Source organism: Macrobrachium rosenbergii, chromosome 55, assembly GCF_040412425.1.
Source record: "Macrobrachium rosenbergii isolate ZJJX-2024 chromosome 55, ASM4041242v1, whole genome shotgun sequence".
NCBI lineage: Eukaryota > Metazoa > Arthropoda > Malacostraca > Decapoda > Palaemonidae > Macrobrachium > Macrobrachium rosenbergii.
Genome location: NC_089795.1, coordinates 46,150,300 through 46,163,955, shown reverse-complemented (window position 1 = coordinate 46,163,955; position 13,656 = coordinate 46,150,300).

Below are 13,656 nucleotides of genomic sequence, written 5' to 3'. Positions count from 1 at the left end.
ATTGGCCATTATTCGCCCTCTGAAAAGGGAATGAAGAATAAGAACACAAAATGAAACGAAAACAAAAATAAAAAAGGAAAAATAAATACAGCCTGTTCAAGGTATTAAATCACTGGAAAACAAAACCAGTGAAATGCCAGGAGTGATAAAATATTACTAAAGGGAACCTGGAAATGAATAACGACGTTAACAATATAAGCGTGACAGTTTTCCCGAAAGGAAATACACTTTGATATTCCGTTAATTTAACACTATCAAAAGTAAATACTTTTGCAATAATACTTAAAACAAAATATTTAATTTTGATTCTTGCACAGCACAGTGATCTAACAGAAAGAGATAAACTGATCAACTTTTAGGTGTATTATAGTCCATTGTAATAAGAGGTGTATAATTACAAGTGAGTAAGAAGACTATACGATTAACAAACGAATATCGAATGGATAGATGGAAAAGAATGAAACAGTCAAAATTGTTACTAAATAATCAAATAAAAATGAGAGAGAGAGAGAGAGAGAGAGAGAGAGAGAGAGAGAGAGAGAGAGAGAGAGAGAGAGAGAGAGAGAGAGAGAGAAGACCTTAAACCAAAACCAACTGAAATGATAGCTATAATAGAAACCAAAATGTTGAATACATAATAAACAACAAATGCATATCACTGTCTGCCACGGAAGAGCAATATATAAATTTCATAAGAAAATTCATTATTTGGATACTTACCTACTGTTACAGTTAGTTTATATCTCCGAGCCGATAGCCGTTGCAAACTAAAAATCGAATGGCGTCTCGAATGACTCTACCTGTTCACCAGGTGTTTACAATGTTTTAGCTTTTTGTCATTTTTCTCCTTTACATCCCACTAGGTTGTGGGGAGGCTGTGGTGTACATTTTTAACAGTAGGTTGAGTTCCAAATAATAAATTTTATTATGAAAATTTATATTATTTGGGATGAATCTACATACTGTTAAAGTTAGCTGATTCCACATCGAGAAGAGGACAGAGGGTAGTGCAGATACACAAAAATCCGCTCAACCAATCGAGCTAAAGGTTTCTGCATGAAATCTAAAATATTCTTAATTGATCTGGAATCCTTTCTGGATCTTACTACCACTAGAAGTTGATTCCATTCAGAGCAAGGCTCATACGTGCAGCGAAGAGCAGCTCAGGAGAAACCGCTTCAATTCAGCCAGAATGAAACAGAAGCGGTGAGGGGACCCTGTGCTGGGGGTCCAAAACCCTATAAAACGACAGTCACAAAAAAAAAAAAAATTACTTTTATGATATAGGTACGCCCCTTTACAAATGTGTACCTTCATGCTCCCCAAAAATATTAAACCTGATTTAAAACAAAGAGCCTAAAGGATTGCCTTTTTCTTTGGTTCAAGAAAAGACTATCTGCTACTGGTAGAGGACTAAGGGCTTTACCGTTTTCAAACACGACTCTGCATACTTAAGGTAGTGAGCGGGCAAAACCAAACTGCACTTCTACTGTGCCGCATTAATCCCATCCTCAAGTGACAAATTGTCACAACACTAAATAAGTTGCAGTTGCTCTCATATTACAGAATGTTCACCTTCAATAAAAGTAAAAGGATGGAGCTAGTTCAATGCACTAGCCTAATCAAATACATTACAGAGAACTTCATGTTCTTTTGACAAAGACATTCTGGTTTTCTAAACCACAAAACAAAAGTTAACTTTGCCTCTTCCAGGCTTAACCATTGCCAAAGACAACTGTGTTTTCAGTTAACTTTGCCTTTATTTCTTTGACAAAGAAAACTAAACAAAACAAAAGGTTAACTTTGCCTTCCTCTGGGTTTAACTCAAAGATGTTCTAGGTTTCAAAAATCACAAAACAAAAGGATAACTGCCTCTTCCAGACTTAACCAATCTAAATAAGTTTTAATTGCCCAACAGGACAGAGAAGTGTTTAGTCTTCTTACCCCGACCAAAAGGTTAAATTTGAATTCTTACATTTCTCTGAAAACTTAGCCTTAACATCATTCTCAGCTCTAAGGCAAAAGATAGAATAGCATTCCTTTTACAACAGCTTTAAGGAGAGTGCTTGTAATAAATTTACTTTTTAACTGCCGATAGTGCTAAACAAAAGGTGGTTTCATAATCAATAAATAAAAGGAACTCAAAGAATCTGCAGATAAATTAGACCTGTGCCTAAATTTCCGAGAGAGACTGATACTGAGATGAAGAGGCTCCACCAACACCTTAAGGTGCTGATCATCGGCCACATCTAATAGCACATGATGTAAAACTGAGGAAAGTATGGAGCAATAACCTGGAAAATGAGTGAAATAGACTTTAGTGATCATCAGCCACATCTAAAAATGATGCAATACTGAGGAAAGTATGGAACAATAACCTGAAAACAGTGAAAAATGTTACACTTACATGAGGTTCCAGGTGCTGAAAATTCCTCTAGAATGGCAATTTGAACAATACACAAAACCACTGCTTCTGACAAAGGCCATGGTTGTTTTCCACTGATTAAGGACAGATCCCATGAGACCTTGAAAATCCCTTTATGGGAGGGAGATCAGCATCTCCAATGGTTAAGTGTGAGATGAAGTTAGTGGAAATGCATGAATTCTAGAGTTTGATGGGATTTCTCCCAAAGGGAAGAATAAGAGAGACTCTGCTGAGAGAGAAATGAGTTTGAAAATCATTTGCTCTGAGGCTACTAGGGCTCTAGAGGTCACAAAGCAATTTCTGAACTTGAAATTTGCTCAATACTCTTTAGAGATAGAGAGGAAGGCCCATGAGTCTGAATCAGGCCTAATTTAAGTTAAAACATTGCTGCTGAAGCCTGAGGGGCCTAAAGGAGTAGTGTAATCGACTGGTTGTTCTCTTCATCTGCATGCTAATAAGTCTACATTTGAGCTCCTCTAATCCCACAGCAGCTGTCGAACTTGCAATTATAATAGCCTTTCTATAGTAGTTTTGTTCTTCTGAATCCCCAATCGCCAAAAACACTGTCCTTCCACAAAAATGAATTATCAAACCAATATCATGTTGTTTATTTCACTCAAAGAAGCAAACTTTCCATTATGACTTTGTTTCTGTCCAAGGATAAACCTGCTAGGCATCTTCGATGGTCTTTCCACTGTCCTGACATCAAGTAAATTTTACCAGGTGTAGTGTTGACCATTCTATGTTGTATAAAAGTAACAACACTAGTTAACATTATTCTTGTCCCTGTGTTGCACAGCTGCAGGAAAAGCAAAACCTATGTAGGTTTCAAGAACATAAAATGGTCAACTTGATTATAGAGTCCTTACAGAACATTAGCGACAATGATGGTCCTATTGTCAATTTAAAGAAATCTGTAAGTCATAATCTCTTTATGCTGAGACTGTATTGTAATTGAGCCTGATTATTCTGATAAACCCCAGTGAGGCCATGTTTCCAACAAAGAAAGCCCTTTACGAATTAGAAGCCCATCAGGGCTAAAATTCAAGAAGCAAGTGTCTTACTGTCTTCTGACAGAAAGCCTGCAAATTTGAAGTATCATCCCACATCACTAGATATGAATGAGGAGGGATTTAGGAAGTCGACTGAAAATCATTATGTACAGAGATTGAGCCAGGTGAAGCAACAGGTCCTTGGTCTTTGAATACTGTTGACAGAGATGGCAATTGAACCAGTGATTCAGCAGAAAAGATTTCGCTTTAAAATTGACACCATCCACCTATGGACAACAAACTCCTGAACACTTATAGAGGCAATTGTACATGAACCCAAGAAATCAGCCTTGAATAGCAATACCTCCCTCTGAATACACCTCAAAGAACTCACGTGACTGGAGGATGCACGTCCACAAAACATCTGATCGTTCTTTGAAAGTCACTAAAACCATGCTGGAAAAAACCAAAGTATGGGACAAACATTTCAAGTTATTGTCCTCAATGTGTCCAACAATGACCACCAATCTACAGTTGCTTATGGAGCTAGGGAAGTCAGAGGTAAAATCCCACTGATTTACAGCCTGGTCCATTTCATTCTCTCTATTTTACAACCTCCTACTAAAGACTGAGACTTCTGCTGGAGAAGAAAAAGTAACGGCAATAGAAGATTAAACCAGTGGGGGTAACCAAAAAGTGAATCATAACTATCATTCACTGCCTTCACCATGTAAGGTTCCACTCCTAAGTCTCTCCAAGCATGCCAGGAGCTTGCAACTGACCATCTACCAGAACCCCAGGGCTGAACTTATCCCCAAAAGGTATAAAACAAGATGTGCACCAACATATACCTTATCATCACCTGTGTAGCATAAGTGTTCTCACTTATTCCAAACCGAGTTAGTATAAACATGATAACATTAGCATGCAGCACTCAGAAACGAGTTAAAAACTAACACTCTTCCTCAAGAAACCGCTGGCGCCAAAAAACCTTAATCGAAAAGCTTGAGCCCTCTTCTTCAATACTAAGAGGGCGCCAAAATACTTGAAGACAAACGAAACTACTTTATGTGGCTGCCTTCCTCTACAACTAAATGAGGATACAGTGAAGCTCAACACTCAGCAAACACTGATCAAACCGAAGGAGATCCTCCGATTCAAACTTCTTCTGTCAGAGGGCGACAGGGAAGTGACAATTTGAGACAGCAGCTGAGTACTGCATCAAATCCACGACTCGATGAAAGGAAGACAGTCTGGAAGCGACTCACAAATGAAAGAAAATGAGGCAGCAAAAGAAAATGGGAAATGTTGGCAGAGGGAAAGAAGGAGTTACAACTCTTCCTGCCTTGTCCGGGAAAGCAAGTCAACATACTTGAGAGCATTCCCATACAACACATCTTTTGAAAGCTATGTAGCTAGAATAATATCTAGCTTGAAACAACAGAAGATACTGTAACCATGGTAGATTTGAGAGAGAAACAGTAATCAAGGCAAAGTAAGAGATTTGTTGATAGCTGAAGAAAAGCATGCAAAGAATGGAAAGTGCATTTCTGACAGAGAAGGGGAATAGGGCAGCAGACAAAGGTTTAGAACGAACAAAGGCGAGAAATTGGTTAAACAATCGACTGACGACATAACATCAGAATGAGTAAAACTCACTTCCAGACAATTTTAATAAAACTGCCTATACCTATATAATTAGATCTATAGGTGCTAATAACTCATACTAGGTGCCCATGATGGCAGAAGTCGCATTTACCAAAACATTCTTTTGGCTAACGCATTTTACGAGACAAAGAGTTTGAAAAAGAGGAAACGCGAAAATGATTGCCATCAGAAGGATATTAATATGTATATATACTAATTCTAAATATAGCCAATAAGATGGTGAAAAGAGAGTTTTAGGTATTGGAGAGCACCCCATTGCCCCGAAAATAGACCTGGTTCCCAGGTAGCTGACTTTTTTGCAAAGTCCTACTATTGCAGGGCAGTCCAAGGCTCAGGCTACAAACAGGCGAGAGCACCAACACATTACTTCTAACAGGGGAATGTGAAAAAGAACGCACACTATGGGGGGATTTGCAATGGTTCCCTGTCACGAACTCAGTTAAACTTGTAACAAAACTTAAAATAAGGTTAATGTCCTGTTTTACTAATTGATACGCTTTTCCTGAACCAAAAGGGAAGCAGGAGGAGCTACAAAGTCTCAGTACTAGCACTATCAAAATGCCTAGTCTGAGTAGGATAGCTACAGATGAAGGGACACTCAGGTAGGGAAGAACTTAAGTCCTGAAATGCTCAGCCTGGGTCAGGGGCTAACTTTTAACTGATGAAGGGACACTAGGTAGAGGAAGACTCGGTATGTTTGATGTTGGATGAACATACCAATTTGCAGCCTTTAGTCTCAGTAGTTTTTTTAAGATCTTTAGCTATCTATCAGCTTCCTTCTTTTCTTATATCTGACATATTTAAGTATAAAGTCCTCAGACCAACCCTTACATTCCTCACATCTAACTTTTGAGATCACACACTGTGCCCATGCAGTTGGTACAAAACCGAATGTTGATCTACTAAATTTAACCTCCTGCTTAAACAAAAATCATTCCTGCATGGGTTTTCCTTCCGGTGGGAAGACATCCTAGGAAAATGAAATTACAATACCGTAAACAGGTGCAAAATGGCCAAAACTTCACAGAATACCAACAATCGCCTATGAGAATTGGCAGCAACGAGAATTTGACAAAAGCTAAAACACTGGAAACACACCTGGTAGATAACAGAAGTAGGCAGTCATCTGGGCAGCCATTTGATATTTTGTTTGAATGCCAACTCGCATATTGGCGTGAGATATAAGCTACCTTAATAGCAGGTCAGATTCATCCCAAATAAATGCCGTTCTTTCAAGACAACAAATATAACATAATTAGACCCACATACAAAACTCATTCAGGTCTAATGCAAATACAACATGCCTCTATTTTCTTTACAGCTATAAAATGCACAAACTCATATTTAAATGTTATTTTGCTATGCATCTAGAATTCTTTCAAAACTTATTTTTTTTTTTTTTTGCACAAATTCAATCAGTCTGTTTCCTAGTCATCATTAGAACCCAAATGTGATTTCATAAATAAAATTCCAAGAAAATGCATCAAAAGATTTATAAAAAAAAAGGAGTCCTATGCCACAGCTTCCTTAATAGAGCTACACCTGGCAAGGTAAGCTTGACCAATGGTTTATTACCTTGGGACTATAAACAAAAAATCTCCAGCTAATTTAGTCTTGAAAAAAATGTAGAGGTCTGAGTAATAAGAGTCATGGTTTCCATCTGCTTTCTGGCTTCACTAACCAATAACAATGGCTAGTATGGGGGCTATATTCTGTGAAAAGGGAAGTTTAAGTCGCAGATAACTCCAATTATGGAAAAAGCGACATTCAGAATCATGCACATTTCCAGATCACTAACTCAGAAGTGCCAGGTATGATAGTTCAGGGTTATTAAAAATTCCAACAAGAGCAACTTTGTTACTTTTTCACCTGAATTGCCTCGTTGCTACCTGAAAGGCATATCCCTTTGCATTATCTACGATCTACATAATTAAACAGAACACTTAAAATTAATGAAGACCTAGCAGTACCTGTTGCTAACCTGATACCAGCATGGTAAATACTGGTAAAAAATTCAAGCGGTCTATCAATCTGCTGTTTGTGAACAGTAAGATACTGACTTTAAAATATTCATGGTCTTCTAGCATCTGGTTTTCAACAACTCAACTTCTGGTGAGGTACCCATGGGAATGTTTTGTTAGAATTTAAATTCAACCACAGAAATCAGACTCTCTCTACACCCTCTGGCCCTTCAGATGTTTATATGGATCAGAGTTCACTCCACAGATATGACAAAAAATTAATGAGTCATTTCACTTCAAAAAGAACTTGAAGCCAACATAACTGTTTGCCTCATAATTTGCTTAACGGTAAGCTGAAACTAATGCTCAACTCATGCCACCAGAAGAGAGTTGCAAAAGAGTTGGATAGAGCATCCATAAAGGGTCACATTTGGAACACTATCCCTGAAGACCTCCCATTTTGAAAATTCTCCCTTGCTGCATTTTCTAGTCTTATAATGACCAGTTTTTCCCATCAAGTACCTGTCAAACAAGGTGTCAAGGTAATTTGACAGCATGCCCAAATTTATATCACCCATTTTCTGTTTCTGACACTAATGGTAAATAGTTTTGTATTTCTAGAAGCATTTTCAATCATAGTGTATTACATCAATGTCAGCAGGTCCAGGGTAGCAGTATCGGGCTGAAACAGTCTTTCACTAAATGAATTTTTATATGAGAGGTTCTGTTAGCTTGGGTGTTAGGATATATAATGCCTTTCTTTACTTAATACCTTTGGAAGGCAACAATAGCATAATTTGTGAAGGATTTGATGTTTCTTAAAATTTTGTGGATTAGGCCAAAATTACATGTACTTTCGACACCTTTTCCACATAATATAATTTGGGGTTCTACTGGTGAAGTCTGATACAAAGACTGACCACGACTGTTGACTGATTGATTATGAAATTTAGGTCTTGAAGACTGTTGATGAAGTGATTCCAATGTTCTGACAAAACTGGCCTGTGCATTTTTACTTTAAAAATTTTTAAGTTGTATGTCAATGACAAGAGCCTATGCTATTATAGTAACTTTAAGTAAGGCGAAGTTAGTGAAGGCACCATTTAATAAATCAATGGTATTATCCACACAATCTCACTGAGGTCTCTATGTCAGTCATGGTCTTGTTTGATGACAGGTATGGGTAGCTTCTCCTGTGCCAAGTAATGAAATTTATAGTTTTCTGCTGCAGCTAATATTAGATTACCTTTTTGCATTTGCTATGGGTACTATCCCACTAAAAGAATGGAATTTGTGTTAGATGAAGTCAACAACTAAAAGAAACATGTATTTGAAAGCTGATAGATGAATCATGTACAGTATACTCACCATGCAAACTATTTAAACAGCCTTTGCTTGTGAAGAGTGTCCATTGTTATAGGAATCTGAGACACTCCTGTGTTCCACAGAAGCAAGACCTTCCTCCACGGTTTCCTGCTTCTTTAAACCTGCCAAGTAAGACAGCTCACTTATTCTCATGGCCAGTGGGTATTGACATCTAGATGAGTTTCCTGTAAGCAAATGGTCAAATGAGAAATATAGATGGGGGCATCTTAATTTCATCATGTTTATCTCACAATCACTGAATATTTTATTGTGGAATGGTAAAAAATTATTTTTAGAAACTCTGTAAACAAGGTTTGTTTCACATTAGAGACAGTGGTACAGTTAAATTACAGCCATCTTAAATTTGCTATGACATAACTTTCTGACAGATTTAGGTGGGCAATGTAACACTAATTCTGACCCTTAGTATGATCTATCAAGGTAATGTAACTGTAGGGGGACCAGATATCAACTCTTTTCCTTTTTCTTTGCACCTACAAGATATTATAATACAGCCAAATTCTTGCCAGTATAACCATTCCTGGATTTAGGTATACCATACACTGTCCAATTTGAATGTATGTCTCGCAGTGCTTACTACTTTGGGGGAAGTCTTGTAGCAAATGTGGACCTAAGAACAGCATGAGGCGTAAAGGTACTATATTTTCTCCCTATCTTTTCCCTCTCACTATATCTCAGCTTCAAGTTCTGCATTTTTAAACTTTAGTGTGCTATTAACTGAGATCATTAACTTTCATGCTGAATAGTTCAGATTAAATGAGGTCTGCATCAACAAAAACCCACCACAATATTACGGATTCAGTAAAAATACGAACCCTATTGGTTTGCGAAGAAAATGTAAGGTTTATATTACCATGCAATGGGTGCCTAATATCTCCAACTATTAAAAGCCAATTCCTTTAATAAATTTTTCTAAATCTTTCATGAATGTGGCATTTGCTGTGATGATGTTATTTTTTGACATGATGTTAAAAATAGTAATTAAAAGTCTTTTTAAATACATACAGAATTTGGTACTGTACATGTTAGTTTAGTTTAAAAATTTGGATTTTGAATATATAATTTAGTTTACACATAGTTTCATTTGGATGAATTTTAATAAAATACCACAAACATTTGGCAAACTTTCGAATAGCCATGTGTTAGGTAATAAAAACGTTACTACAGTGGCATGATTAATTTGGTAAAATAAGTTGGGAAGGGTCTAGGACAGTGATGATTAAGGTAAAAATAAGCAATGTTTATAAGTAAAAGATCTTCCTAGATAGTGATCCCCAAGTAGTCCAGTCTTAGATAATGACCCCAAGAAATATCAGTCCAGATAACAACAACTGTTTGTGGGGGGTCACTATTCAGAAAGATCTGTGGGGATCTTCTCCAGACAGTGACCCCAAGTAGTCCAATCTTAGATAATGACCCTTTGCAGACAAAAAGTATTAAGGTGAAAATAACCAATGCTTATAAGCAATGGATCTTCCTAGATAGTGACCCCAAGTAGTCCAGTCTTAGATAACGACCCAAAAGAAATATCAGTCCTAGATAACAACTTTGAGTTTGTTGGGGTCACTCCAGAAAGAAGAGATCTGTCGGGATTCTTTCCTGACAGTCACCCCAATTAGTCCAATCTTAGATAACGACCTAAGAAATATCTTTCCTGATAATGACCCTCGAGCCTGGTTAGCTCACATTCAGAAAGATCCTGGCAAATACTGTCTGAGATTTGAGGTGCCCTAGGTCATGTTACAATGGGGGTCCAAGGTTAGGGGTGAGAGGGCAGTTGCTCATGGGACCATAGGTTAGGTAAGGCTAGGACAACTTTTTTATATTTCACTCTCTGATTTATGGCACCCTTAGTCATGTTTAGCTGTGGTGTCCCAGGCTGGCTCTCAAATTAGGTAAGACTCTTCACTGTATGATACATTAGAATGAATCCCTGTATTTTACTCTTCCACATTTCCTTGCACAACTAGGTATTTGCAAAGGATATCAATGTTGCACTACTCCTGGCCAAATAAAGAAAATAGTTTATATTCTTACAACATTAGAGGCCTTGAAAATACACTGATAATAGCAGTGGTTTTTGTATTCAGTATGGGTATAAGTACAGTAGACCATTACAACTATTCCAGTAACTAAATTTATCTGTGAATGCAAACAAACAAAACTTCAATTATCATTTTATAAAGCTAATGTTTTCATGCTTATATTGCAATGCTCAGCAAATATCTCTTTGGGAAATCTGTTGGAATCTTAAAATACCTGGGAAGTTTTGAAGTTACAGAAAGATGCACTACTGCACTGTCTGCTGTGTGTACTATATATGCCTTAAAAGCTTGGGAAGACCCAGATGTTACAGGATTCACACAAAACATCAACAGTGGACTTATAAGATTAACAAAACTTTCATACTTTGTACAGCAAATACCATTATTAAGTTGCCCCTCACACAGTATGGGAAAAGTACACCTCCATCATCATTAGATTACCAAGTCATTTAATCCAATGTTGGCAAAAAATTGATTTGTCATATATTACCGTTTTGTTATCAACCCTAGCAAATGTAGCCTATATATAACAGAAACTAGTTAAGCCTGCAATACACATGAAAATTTAACAAACTGAAAGCACATCACTTCAACATCCAGCTTATTACCGCTTTTCATTAGATGTTTACTCGTTAAATCGTTAAGGAAGAAAATGACAATTTAACATGGCCGCTATAGGTTATATCACATTAAGGAGAGTTAGGATAGGATGTACCCTCTTGTACAATGTTAAAGGGGGTGAAGCCTCTACTTGCTGGTTAAAGACAAGGCACTCTAGGACAGGCAAGCGCAGGATGTAACCATTTGTGCACAGTTAGGGGTCCAAAGCAATGCAACTTCATAACAGCAGCATAGTGTTGAGATAACATGTGACAAACTTTTGGGGGATGTTTAATGGCCAAGATTTGATTGTAGGGATGTTAAAACTGTCATTCTAGGCAGGGTAAATGTTGATTTCATCCAAGCAAACCAATTCGACTTAAGTTATTCAAACTGAAGAACCACAAACTTACACACAACATTCTTGAACTAAAACTAGGCTTAAGAGAGAAGCTGCTCAGGTGAGAAACATGATACTGTGACCATAATGTGGCAGGTTTTAAACTGTCCTATGGGCTAGCCTCTTGGTAGCCTAAAGCTTAGGAGATTCTACAATTGTGGTGATGGCTGCAGCAGGAAAGGCAAAAATAGAAGGAAAAGGACAAAGGGAACAATGCATCACTCAAATACCAAATCTTATGAAATAACTTAATCTTTACAGGTAAGATTTACTGCTGTTTGACCCCATAAAATTGGTACAACCTTTCATCACCCATGCTTAAGTGTCTATTGTCCAGTATTATGGTTATTTTAGGCATTATGAAAATGCCCTTTGGTGCGAGTTAATCTAGCCTATATAAAAATAATTCTGTACCATTCTAGGAATGGCTATACTTTAAAATGATAGTTTTATCAGCAAAATCACTTCCATTAGACATCTGTATCAGAAGCCCTGGTAAAAAAGGCACAAGAGCTGCACACTTTAAGCCTATTTCCATGGGTCGTGGCCAGTTAAAAGCAGATTAAAGACATATTCCAACAGGAATACATCCTTACCTAACCTATCCTATGTCGCCGCCCGCAACGTGACATCGTGTATAGCTGAAAGACAAGTGCACAATTATTCAGTAGCGTTACCGAAACCCAACATTATTAACACTAATATACTGTATATTTCATCACAGGAGAATAATGACTAGTTGGATTTATAAAGCCTGGGCCATGGCCCTAACTTGCAATAGGTTAGTACTGGTGGGCTAGCTTCATTTCAAGTTAAATTCCTCTCTGACAAACACGTGGAGTTCTGAGGTTAAATGGAATGGAATGGAATATCGAGTTTAGGCCAAAGGCCAAGCACTGGGACCTATGAGGTCATTCAGCCCTGAAAGTGGAAATTGGGAGTAGATAGGTTTGAAAGATGTAACACGAGGAAAAACTCTGGGCAACTACAGTCAATTGAAATAATTGTTAGGAAATGGATGGGAAAGGAAGATGGCCAATGAAAGCCAGAACATGAAAACGGTGGTACATGTAAAAATTACTAGGAACAATTAAAGAAAATTAAAATCGATTTGCAAAACTAGCGTTTATGATTTTGTAGCTATGGAGAGGTGCAAAGAACCTTAGTAATTTTAATAATTTTTATTTATCACCCATAGTGTGGTTAAAATAACGAGAATTAACCAAAACCAATGTTAAGGGTCTCTATGCTAAAGTTTTACTTGGTTGCAGGATCTTTGCGTACAATACTACACGGTAATTCCGCAAGTCAGTGAGCGACATGAACTTTTCACACAGCTACATAGGCCTAGGCTAATGTATTAATCTATACCCCTGTAACAACCTATTTACCTTTATTCACAAAACTTACATTACGTAACCTGGAATTCACCACATCCGCGATTAAAACCACACAAATTTTCCCGTAAAGATTCCACAAAAAACTGAATTCTTGACACTTTCATGGCGTCGCAGGACCTGGGATTTGGGAACTGAAATGTATTCTTCCGCCTGACAACTGACAACTGACAAATGACTATCACCTTCCGTAAAAAGAGATGACGTCACACTACTAAATTAATTTCGTAAAACCCTGGGCTAATTTTCGTAAATCTAGATACAGAAAAAACGGGCTGAATATTCCTTTGCCTATTTAATCCGTGAGTTTCGAAGCGTATTGGGGATAACAAATTTCGACATTTTTCTGTGTGTGAATTTAAAAAAACTATACTTTTTTAGCTGTCATTTTCTTTAAAACTGACCAGTAGAGATTTTTGGAAGCAAGTGCTTATACATTTATATTCAATTTTTGGCCATCGACTGAATAAATTCACCCGCCATTTTTCAAATTGTTGGAATTCAATACATTTTTGTAACCTATGCATCTGTAACAGGCACTTGTGATTTTCTGGTTTATTTATTGTGTAAAACCCCTGAAAAGTGTAGCCAAATAACGCAAAATATTTCATAAGTAAACAGAAAAAAACTTATTATTCTGAGCATTTTTTTTGTTTTGGACATCACTGCTGACGATACAGTCGCACGACACACGAAGACACAATCAGAACATACACACACACATATTATATACATACACATTATATATATATATATATATATATATATATATATATATATAT